Here is a 12,134-nt window from a genome sequence, read left to right on the forward strand (position 1 = left end):
GAGTTCACAAGAGTCCCCCACCTCCACAGGACCCCTGCATTTAGCCTAAGGCCATCCCCGGGCAGCAAACACCTGCCCTGGGTGAAAGCAGGAGATTCAACACCCATTTTCCAAACACTGAGCATTTGCTTGAAGGACAATTAAATATGGGTTGGATTTGATTAAGTTTGAAACTGAACTGGACTAATTGTAGCTTTTTATTTTTAACAAATCATGAGGGAAGCCAGAATTTTTATAGGAAACAAGAAAATAAATTCTTTTTTTTTTTTTTCTTGCTCTTCTCATTTGAGCAACAGTTGTATCTCTGGGACATAAATTCCAAGAGAGGATAAAAAGTATTACTGTTGAAAAAATTATAAAAATATGCAAAACGTTGTAGGGAAACTAGGGAGCAAAAGTCGTAAACCTCTTTATTGACTGCAATACTATTTTAAGCATATTATATACATACTTCCATTTTATTTTTTAATAATAAAGTTATCAATTTAAAACTGAGGCTAAGAAAGTTTAAGTGTTACAACTAGAATCCAACTTTAAAATATTGACTTTAGTATTCTTTCTTATAAACTGTTCTGCCAGGAGATTCTGCACTAACCCATCGATACATTTATTTAGTTTCATATTTTGATTGAATATTTAAAGCAATATTTTATTGTTGTTTAGGTAGCTTAATGTATAATAAAAATTATAGGAGTTTAGTTATTTCTGAAATACTTTTCTATAATAAGATTTGGGGTTGGAATCAAGTGTCTTTGCCTGTTACATTCAAAATAAGTAAACAAGTACGAATATGAGAAGCTGAGATTGTAATCTTTGAGGAAAGAGGGCTGCAGTTGTTTCAAGCCAAAAGGCCCATTAAACTAACTTCATAAAATCGTATAGAAAGCAAAAGGCACATTGGTCTCATCCCAGAACTTGGAAGATAACTACATTAGAAGTTAAAAGGATGAACTGAATTTATTTGGAAGATCTCAAATACTTACAATGTGAAGAAAATAATACAGGGAACAACAATTTGCAATAGCATAAATTTAGTACCAAGGCTGTCAAGAAATTGAAATAATACAGATTAACTTTTATCTATCCAAACACAAGATTTAAAACCTTACTGCACAGCTCTCGAAACATCATTCATTCATCAAATTTTACCTCCTCACTAAAAGGCTTGCTTTATGGGCTGGGGTTGTGGCTCAGCAGTAGAGCGCTCACCTAGCACGTATGAGGCCCTGGGTTCAATCCTCAGCACCACATAAAAATAAAAAAATAAAAAACGAAGGTATTGTGTCCATCTACAACCAAAAAAAAATTTTTTTTAAAGGCTTGCTTACATGGCACATGCCAGCTGATCCTAAATTATCTATTATATCGGGGACACCTATTTTATATTTGGTACGCTACTGATTGCCTCATAACCTAAAATGTGTGTGTGGATATGCAGATGCACAGTCACATACTCTGAAAGCAGTCAGCACCTAGGAAGAGAGCTTCATAATAATTATAAAATATATGGCTCATATTTGTAGGTTTAGGAACAAACACCATGACTCTTGCTAAGTAAGTAACTAAATTCATTGAAGTAGGATTACCCAGGCAAATTGTAATCCAGCCATAAGCATTCAGTAATCTAGGTAGAGTTCAATGCTTTCCAGAGAAAATTGAAAATGTCAGTCAAAAGAGTCTCCTGAAGACTCACAGGCAGTTTTAATTGTTGCATCCAGTGCATAAATGGGGCTGCTGTTGATTACTTTCAAATCCAAAAAGGCAGAGTACAAATTGAATTATTATTGTGTGTATAAGATTTCATTCATAATTTATAAAGAGTTAATATAAGCATTGATATTTCTGGAAGTGAGGGCTTTGGGAGTTAAGTAATTTCAAAATAAAATGGAGATATATTAAGAAAACTATTTTTTCAGAGTATTGAAATAAATGGGAACAACAAAGTAATTTTAGAAAAAAAAATATTAGGGTCAACTCTGCTGGAGAAACAAATTGTAGGAAGTTCACAAAGTTTACCTTCCAATTTCAGTTATATTTATTTTTAAATTTTTTGAAAAAGCAAATAGACCTGCTTTCAAGTGACAGAAAATATGTAAGAAAATATTATTCCTACTCTAATTTGAACTCTAATGTAAGTGCAAAGTCAAGTGTTCAAATTTTTTAGATTCAGGCTGAAAGTTTAGTCTAGGTACAGATTTTGCAGTTGAGTGTCCTTGAGTAAACAAGAGAACCTTTTCATTCCATGGCCATCAGATGAAATCATCACTTATTTATTTATTTTAACAAGATTTTAAAATTTGATTATCACAAGAGTTGCTCCAGGAATTAAGTTGCTTCCAAAAGTCTGGGTGAAAAAAAAAAAGAAAATTCTGCTGAAATATTTAACTGGAAAAGCAAATGTGTGAAAGAAGGATTTTAAGAAAAACTTTTAAGACTCCCTTAGTTTGCATATGGCAGAGGATGTGAGTTAATATTAATCAGGAGAAGTTTAATTTCATCCTTTCAGACAAATATGAGGAATAACACAACAAATATCCTTTCCATTTGTTGGAATTCTATCCAGCTACATTTGGCAGCAGTTCACCTCCCTGGTCTGGGAGCAACTGGAGAGGAGGAAGGGGTAGGCTCTCCAGTCTACCTTTCACGCCATAGGGTGACACCACAGGAGTGAAGAGTCACATCACATGCAATATTTAAATGGAAGAGAACCTGAAACTCTCTCATATACACGCATGTGCACACGCAGAACTTCAAAGTCTTCTGAAATGCTTAGAAATAATTTGGCTAAAGATTAGATATCATTTCATTAACCATGATCATTAATTTGATGTCACTCTAGTGAATAGCAAAACAGCAGAATTAAATATATTTGTGCTCATTTTATTACTGTTGCATTAAGCAAGACAAAAAAAAAAAAATTGGTTCCTTGAAATCTTCCCATCATCTACTTAGAATTCCTGTGGTCGTTAGCCTGTCCCAGTAGGAACGATCCAGATGGGAATGAAATAACTTACTCAATTAATGTCACACACACAATAAGGGAATCTTATGGTTTGATATGAGGTGTCCCCCCAAACCGCTGTGTGAGTGCAGGAGTATTCAGAGGTGAAATGATTGTGTGAACTGCAGCCTCATCAGTCCTGAGTTTGACTGCACTGACTGGATGGTAACTGCAGGCGGGGGCCTGGCTGAAGGAGGCAGGTCACTGAGGGCCAGCCCTGGAAGCCAGTGTTTTCCTGAGGCCTATTCTTTCACCCTCTGCTTCCTGACCACTTGTCCTGAGCTGCTTCCAGCATGTCCTCTTGCCATGATGTGGTGCTTCACCTTGGGCCCAAAGCAATGGAGTTGGCCCATCGTGGACTAAATCTCTGAAAGCATGAGCCAACACCCCCTCTCCTTCTCTAAGTTAATCTCATCAGTCATTTCACCAACTCAAGGCATCCAGGGACAGTCTGGCTTAGGCATGGTTCAGTTCAAGGCTCAAGCCATGTGCCTTGGACTTGAGTTTCCTCCTGCTCTCTCTCAGCTTAGGTTTCTCACATGTTGGCTGTGGTCTCCGTCATCATGTCATTACTCCCAGGGAGTTGAGTTTAAATGTGCCGGCAGCTGGCTCAAGCACTGTGAATCCAGTGAATTCTACCCCAACCATATGACTGAAAATGGGAGAAGGATATTATTCCAAAGGAAATTTCTGGAATTGTTATAAAGAGTAAATTGATACTGAGTGACTGACCAAATATACAAACGAAAGAGGCAAATGGCCCATGTAAGGAGCAGAGTAATTAAGAAGGAGGACTCTAAATCACACTGGAACTAAATTGTAAAGTAGGAAATGCTTCAACCTCTGTACCTTCTGTTCTCCTGAGCTGAAGGGAATAGTGGTACTAAGAGCCTGAAGTCATTGGAGAATTTGGTGGCATGGTCCCCATTGAGACCTAGCACAGACAGGGAGTACAGTTGCAGTTCATAAAAGTGAACTGTACTATTATTAGTTTTCTGCCTCCTCCCTTCTTTGTAGCATGAATTCTTCCCTTTATTGCTTTCAATGATAATTCACATTCAACTATTGAATGTTAATTTTCTTCACCATTGTTCATATGTCAAAAACCCCTGCTGTCACATCATTTTGAGGTCTCCTTATCCTGTCCTTGCGTCTCTAAGATGTCCTGCTTTCCTTGGACTGTTTCACCTCCTTTCCCAGAGGCTGTCTGTCCAGCCAAGGTGTGTGGCTGTATCTTTCAGCCATGTCTGCTTACGCTTGTGTTATGAGAGCATTTGGCTCTGCCGGGATCTACTATGTGTCAATCTCCAAACTGCTAGGCCTTGCAGTAAAGAAAAATAGAAAAATGAAAGCCTGGGACACCCGTGAAAGCTCCTTTCAGAAACAGCAGCCACTTGCTCTGCTCACATTTCAGCAGCTGAAGCAAACCAGGTGGTTAGGGCTGACATCCTAAGCAGGGTTACATATCCCTCCTCCAGGGAAGGCAATATTTTGACAGAGTTAATAATGCAACCTCATGCCTCATTTGGGGGATTTAAAACAAGTCTCCTTTCTCTTTTGTTTCAGGCAGAAACTCTAAACAATAAAGAATCAAATGGTTTAGATACTGGGTGTCCCCCAAATCTCATGTGTGAGACAACGTATGAAGGTTCCAAGGAGAAATTATCAGGTTTTGAGACCCTTAGCCCGGTCAGCAAATCAATCACCTGATGGGATTAACTCGGTGGTAACTGAAGGTGAGTAGGGTATGGCTGGAGGAAGTGGGTTTTGGGCCCCTTTGTAGTACATATTTTGTATCTGGCAAGTAGACTCTCTCCCTCTGCTATCTGATCGTCATGTGAGCTGCTTCCCTTCACCACATTCTTCTGCCATGATTTCAGCCTCACCTCAAGCCCTAAGCGATGGAGACAGCTGTCTATGGATGGAGACCTTTGAAACTGTGAGTCCCCAAATAAACTTTTCCTCCCCTAAAATTGTTCTGGTTGTTCTTTTAGACATAGCAATGAAAAAGCTGACTGAACCACAGATATGCAATCTAAGTTTTCCTCATGATATCTTCTTTACTGAGATTCAAGTCATGCCTATGTGAATGATAAGTACAATTAGAAATGCCAAGGAGCCACCTTAGTTTTATTTACTTACATGTGTGTGTCTAACATGGCATCCTATGGCTGATCCTATTTAGTATGCCCCTTCTCTTTGATGGTGGTTCTCAAACTATAGACCCCAAAGTCTTTACTGAGTTCCATGAGATCAAAACTACTTTCCCAATAACCCCAAGACATGATTTACTATTTCACTGTATTAACATACACCAATATTATAAAAGTAACAGCAGGTTAAACCCCAGATGATTTATCTCCAGCCAAGGCAGAAGAACCCAAATGCACTACAGTCCTAGTCTGGATTTTCTGAAAGAGAAATATTCTTCATTGCCCTGGGGATTTAAAAAATCCAGTTTTATCCTAACCTGTCTATCAAGAGGCAGTAAATATCATTGACTTTGTTGCATTTTTATTTTGTGTGATTGTTATGGTTTGGATGTGAGGTGCCCCCCAAAAGCTCATGTGTGAGTAATACAAGAAGGTTCAGAGGAGACATGAGTGGGTTGTGAGGTTCTTACCCCATCAGTGAATTAATCCTCTGATAGGGATTAACTGAATGGTAACTGGAGTGGGGGGTGTGGTTGAGGTGGGCCATGAGGGTGTGGCTATGGGTATAGATTTGGATCTGACTAGAGATCTCTCTCTCTGCTTTGTGATCACGCTTTAGCTGTTTCCCTCTGCCCCACTCTTCTGCCATGATGTTCTGCCTCACCTTGAGCCCCCGGAGAAATGGAGCCAGCCTGTATGGACTAAGACCTCTGAAACTCTGAGCCCTCAAATAAACCTCTCCTCCTTTACAATTGTTCTGGTCAGATCCTTGACTCACAGCAGCGAAAAAGCTAAGTCAGTGATGAAATGAGAGCAAGCCATACCCAACTGAGCCGTGAATGGAAACTAGCTCCTTTTTCTATTAATGGAATTTCATTTTTATTTGGAAAAAAAGACTGTGAGAAAAACAGGTGTTATTGGGACTTGTAGATTTGTTAGACATTTTCTCAAAAAAGAATGTGCCTGTAATGTTGAAAACAAACAAAAACCATAATGTTGGTTTTTAATGACAAATTTAAGATTGTAGGTGAAAGATCAGGGCTCAGAAGTTTTCTTTGGACTGCCATAAGCTTGGAAGCTCTCCTATATTTCAAGACTTACCTAATGAATTTAGTAGTGCTAAAGATGAAGAGATTTTAGCTACTGTGTAATAAACTGTGCCAAAATTGAAGATATCTCTTCAACTTTGTCAGTCAGGATTCTCCAAGTGATCGATGCATGGTGGAGTCTGAGACCTGGATGCCTGCTTTACTCAAACTGTAAACTGAAATAATGGGATTGTTGGTGTAATAGTAGTAAATAGTAGTAAAAGATGAATGCTCTCGGGTTCCACATGATAAGTGATCATTATGAAGCTACACTTGTTGAATTTTGTCTGTATTTAGAAATAATACCCCACATTATCTGAAAGGATTATTAAATTTTCTCACTTTTCTAACTATATCCATCCATCCATCCATCCATCCTTTCTTTCTTTCCCTCTTTCTCTCTCTCCCTTTTTCTCTTCCCTTCTCTCTTTCTTCTTTTTCTCCATTTCCCCATTTCTTTTGTTTTGATTACCCAGTAGAATTTTTTCTCCAAGATTTACACAAAGATGAACTGGGAATGAATTATAAGAAATAAGAAAGTACTGGGGCTGGGGATGTGGCTCAAGCGGTAGCGCGCTCGCCTGGCATGCGTGCTGCCCGGGTTCGATCCTCAGCACCACATACCAACAAAGATGTTGTGTCCGCCGAGAACTAAAAAATAAATATTAAAAAAAAAATTCTCTCTCTCTCTCTCTCTCCTCTCTCACTCTCTCTTTAAAAAAAAAAAAAAGTACTAAGACCTCTGAAACTCTGAGCCCTCAAATAAGTATGTAGGTGGTTTTGGCATCAAATTGTGGTATAAACTCTAAGAAGAAAATGGAGTACAAATATCTTGATGAGTGACAACAGTATTGCTTTTCTTTATGATATTCTTTAATTTTTTCATTTCTATTCTTATTCAATTTTTATATGACAAATAGCAAATGCTAAAAAATCAAAGACTTAAAGAAAAGATAGAGCAATAGCTCATAAACTTGGAGACAGATCTTAATTACTAAGCTTTAGGAAAACTTGGACAAGACCCCGTGGGAACTATTCTTGAGTCTCAGCCTTCTAAAGTCTACCCTTGGCCTATTTTGACCCCAACTATGCGCAGCTCTGAGTTTTGACTTGGATTTTCTGATAGAGAAATTGGTTGGTCAGTCTAGGGTCATGAATGCCTGGTGGAGATGGTGGAAGAGGACACTTCACAGGTGATGGTCCTGGATTCCGGCACCCAGGAGTGGAGTGCACTGATCAGAGTGAGGAACCCCACCATGTATATCCTCATTTCACATCCCACACTTCATTCATTCACTTCAGACCTTAAGAAAGTTACTTAATTCGTGTGTTTTTACAAAAGGTTTGGGTAATAAAATATAATAATAATATCAGGGCTGGGGATGTGGCTCAAGCGGTAGCGCACTCGCCTGGCATGCGTGCGGCCTGGGTTCCATCCTCAGCACCACATACCAACAAAGATGTTGTGTCCGCCAATAACTAAAAAATAAATATTGAAAAATTCTCTCTCTCTCTCTCTGTCTGTCTCTCTCTCAAAAAAAAAGTATATAATAATAATATCAAACTTGGTCGAGTTGTTAAGAGGAACACATAAACTGACATTTGTGAATCTTTGTTTACCAATCTTTTTTTACAGCACTGGCTTGGTTCCTACAGTGTTGCCATCTTTGGACACAGGGCTTCTGTAACTACTTGTGTAAGAACACACTACTAACAGGCTATGGTGGTGTAGCCTGGTGTCCCAGCTACTCCACAGGCTAAGGCAGGAGGATTCTTGAGGTTTTGATTTTTGAGACAGGATCTTGCTAAGTTGCTTAGGGCCTCTCTAAGTTGCAGAGACTAGCTTTGAACTTATGATGTTCTTGTCGTAAGCCTCCAGAATTGTTGGGATCACAGGCATGCACCACCATACTCGGCTATAAATCAAATATTCATGTACCATGTACGTGTTTATATCAATGCATTATGGTCTGTTTTACATAATTGTTACTATTTTTAAATAAAGAATAGCTGAGAGGTAAGCAGCTACACCAGTGTGTATCTATTACACTCTTATTCCACATATCACTATTAACTTATGTAATTAATTGTTTTATTTTGCATATTAAAATAATGGTAAAGTTGAAAGAAATTTCTATAATGGAAAAATCACTAAGTAATGGAATTATGGACCTGATACATAATTGGGAAATTCGAAAACTATTGAAGACTCCCAATAGTTGGCAAGATACTAATTTGGATTTAGACTTTGAAATTTGAAATTATGATTGTAAAAATTCAATACAAGAAGGGGCCCTAGGTACTGCTTGATTATTCCCCTCACTTATGACTGAGGATGTCAAGTTTGAGCAACCACTGTGAGACTCCACAACTGAGTATGAGAGTCAGGACTAAAGTGGCATTCCAACTTCCGGTCCAAAAATTAATGTGTTTCCAATAAACATTGTGCCTTCCTTAAAGTCTTTTTTTGTGCCATGCTGCTCACTACATTAAAGTTCCTCAAATACTTGGTGTTTGGACTCTAATATCAGCATAGTGACTCTGTCTGCCCAGCACTGGCTTGGTTCCTGCAGTGTTGACCTCTTTGGACAGAGGGTTTCCATAACTATAGGAACACACTACTAACAGGCCATGGTAGTGTAGCCTGGTGTCCTAGCTACTCCAGAGGCTAAGGCAGGAGGATTCCTGAGTCCAGGAGTTCAGGGTCAGAGTAAAAGCTACTACTAGTGACTAAAATCCTTAAAATCATTAGCTTATTAAATTAGTTTGTTTGAGGTCAAGATGGGAGTCCCTTACGCTTGGCTATCAGCATCTAACATACCATTCACCCATTCTATCAGTATTCAGTAATACTTGTTGGACGGAATTGTACAAAAGTGAGTTGAATTGAGTTGAATTGAATTGAATTGAATTGAAAGAGCTACTCACACTAGTAATCACACCAGTGGTTACTATATGAGGCCACTAGGAGGAGATGCAATTCAGAACATTGAATTATTGCTGGCAAATCACAAATGACAAATGTTCTCCACCCTGAATCCTATTCAGCTTTGATTAGATCATTAAATTTCTTCTAGACCTTCCAGAAGAAGAAGAGAAGAGGCTATTATCATTTTTTTTCTTTTTCAAAGTTAGGTAAAAAGATCATGAAATCCTTATTTTGAATATAAACATATTAGTGCTCACTCACATTTGAGGGGAAAAATAGTCTGGGAAAGACCTCGAGACTCTCCCTGCCATCCAAGAAGACAACTATCTCTCTGCAGTATTCTTCAGGGATGGGAAAAACCCATGTGGGTCTGAATTCCCTATAAACAAAGAACCAAGCAAAACCCCGCTGCTTATTAATCTTAAAATGATATACACAACACAGATGGTGGTAATGGAAGATGCAGCTAAATGCTCCTCTATTATCGAGAAGTTTGAAACTATGTAATTGCTGTACTATTTCATCTCATCCACTCTGTCGTTCAATAACATATCTAAGACAAACAAAGAAATGTCTGTGATAAATTACTAGAAGAGCATACTTGGTTTTCTCAGGCATAAATCTGATCAGAAGGGAACTTTAATGATCTGACTCTGCCTCTCCAGTGGTACATGGAAGCATTAGATCAACAAAGCCAGCTGTTTTGAAGTTCCATTAGGAGCCAGCATTAAAGTGAAAGTAAATATTAAGTCTGAACCTAATTCTATTTTATAAATATTGTTGCTAATTTTAAAAAATACATTTCTTGATTATCTTTTTAATTTTAACTTCTTCAACTTGATTGTAAAATATTTTTCCTTCTCATTTTGATTGTCAAATAATGTGTTCATCCCTGGAAATAAGATTTCTTGAACTGTCCTCACTACTCCACCCACATGACATTATCTAGAACAAGCGATACAGTGGAATCACAGAGGGCTTTTGTAATTGACCTCAGTGTCTGTAAAACTTCACTTCCATGTGGAGTTTTGCTTTTTCAGTAGAAACCACAGAACTGGATGGTATGAAAGATTCAGGCAAAACAGATTTATCATCATACTAGATCAAATTTCAAAACAATAAATAGCAGATTTTCGCAAACATCAACCAACACACAATGATTCATCATGCTTAGGATATAATAATTTCACTTTTTTACTAATGCAAGTTATACAAACTGATTCATGGAACATTTTCATTATTAGAATTCTGAGTATGTTCAACAGCAACGAAGAGGATGGGGATGGTGCAGACAGTTATTTAGCACCCACTATTTGCCATGCTCATCATTTTCCTGATCTACATTTCAGAAAGATCAATACCATCAATGGATTTCCTGAGAAAGGAAGAATAACATATATACTTTACTATGTGGAATATTTAATATACATGTACTTAAGCATATAAAATATAAACTTAAATATATGGAAAAATATACTTAAATATATAGAATTTATAATACACCTAAATATATGTAATATTATACTTAAATGTATGCAATAGTTAATATACTTAGTGTAATCTGTAAATATAAGTGGTTAAATATTATAGACATAGTTTTGAAATTTATTTTTCATATAAGAATAGCAAATCTACATAAGTGTTACATACATGTTGCTAAATGTATACATCTCTGCATTCTGCATGGAGACTGGAGGAGAGGGCAGAGCAGGCCCAGTCAAGACATCCTCTGAATATCCTTGGAAGTCACAAGGATGTCTTCTGACTCCAGGGGGTACAGAGTTCTAAGTAGTCTGTCCTTTTGGAATTCCCTGGAGGTGATGGGGTTCATATGCCCTTGAAGGAGTGTCTTTTTGCAAAGCAATTGGCCATCTCATTGTTTCTGGTCCACATCTATTTTAACTCAGCACATTTTAAAATCAGCAGTTATGGAGAAGGAAATCTGTATTGTTCCATCAGCTCCACTCACTATTCTTTTCTCAAACAACAGAGGCTTTATTAAAAGCAAACTTGTATGTGGCCATTTTTTTGAGTTTTTATTTTATTACCAGTAAAAAGAACAAAACACCAGACAAGACTATTGTCTGACCCATCTGGTGGTGTATTTCCTCCCCACAAGCCTTGAACAACACACACAATATTTCAACGGTAAATGTTGTTTAGTTTTTAAAACAATTGCCTATCAAAGCATCCAGGTCCCATTGATAATGGAGCAGAGCCTTTCCTGCAATTGTGAGCCAGGAAATGCTGGCCCCTTGGCAAGTCTCGTGTGTCCTGTGGCTTGCAATCTCCCTCCCTCCTTGCTGGAATGTGTTATTTTTAAGCAGCTAGGCTAACAGGAAAAGAAAGTTGTTACTTCTTTTCATGTGACACAGGCTGGTCAGGGAAGGCAGCAGGGCAAGAAGTCTGTGTTTTCGGAATTGGGGCCCATGACATCCTCAAGCCACTTACCAGGTAGCAAGCTGCCGCTCTGAGGGCATGCTCCAGGGCCAAACACATTTCTGGATCAATGGCAAGTTCTACCTTCCATGGCCCAGTACCTCTTGCGGGTTTGTACAGAGGAGAGTCCAAGACACCTGCTGGACTCAAGATGCAGGGACCTTCATTGTCCTGTGCTCACCCGGATTAAAGAACGAGCTTCATTTTGCAGAGCTTGAAATCACTTGAAAGACAACCACGGAAATAGACACCTTTTATCTCATGTGGATAACTGAATGTTGAGCTAATATTCAGGGAACTATTTTATCAGTCTCTGTAAATAGATTGTGTACTTTGTAGAAGAAACACTTTCTTTCAGTCTTTGTAGGAAGCAGTATTTTAGATGCAACCTACCACATCCACATATAAGAGGAGGAACCTATTTCCTGACTTAAGTTTCATGTTTTGTCTCCTAGGAGAGTTTGCCATAAAGAAACAGATACGTTTTAAGAGGAAAAAATCTGATCAGGGTGTGTTGACTGGGA

The 12,134-nt window shown here is 38.2% G+C and overlaps 1 long non-coding RNA gene across 2 annotated transcripts; it reads left to right on the forward strand.

The window, feature by feature from the left end:
• The first annotated feature begins 4,311 nt into the window (after nt 1-4,311).
• On the forward strand, nt 4,312-5,909 carry LOC308654831. 2 transcript variants are annotated; one of them, XR_014023323.1, is made up of 4 exons: nt 4,312-4,432; nt 4,568-4,737; nt 4,882-4,940; nt 5,774-5,909. It is a non-coding gene; the product is annotated as an uncharacterized lncRNA (long non-coding RNA). The 2 variants fall into 2 exon arrangements; XR_014023324.1 differs by lacking the exon at nt 4,312-4,432 and having other exon boundaries at nt 4,496-4,737.
• Nucleotides 5,910-12,134: the final 6,225 nt, after the last annotated feature.

This window comes from Spermophilus citellus (assembly GCF_964194105.1).
Source record: "Spermophilus citellus genome assembly, chromosome: 8".
Taxonomy (NCBI): domain Eukaryota; kingdom Metazoa; phylum Chordata; class Mammalia; order Rodentia; family Sciuridae; genus Spermophilus; species Spermophilus citellus.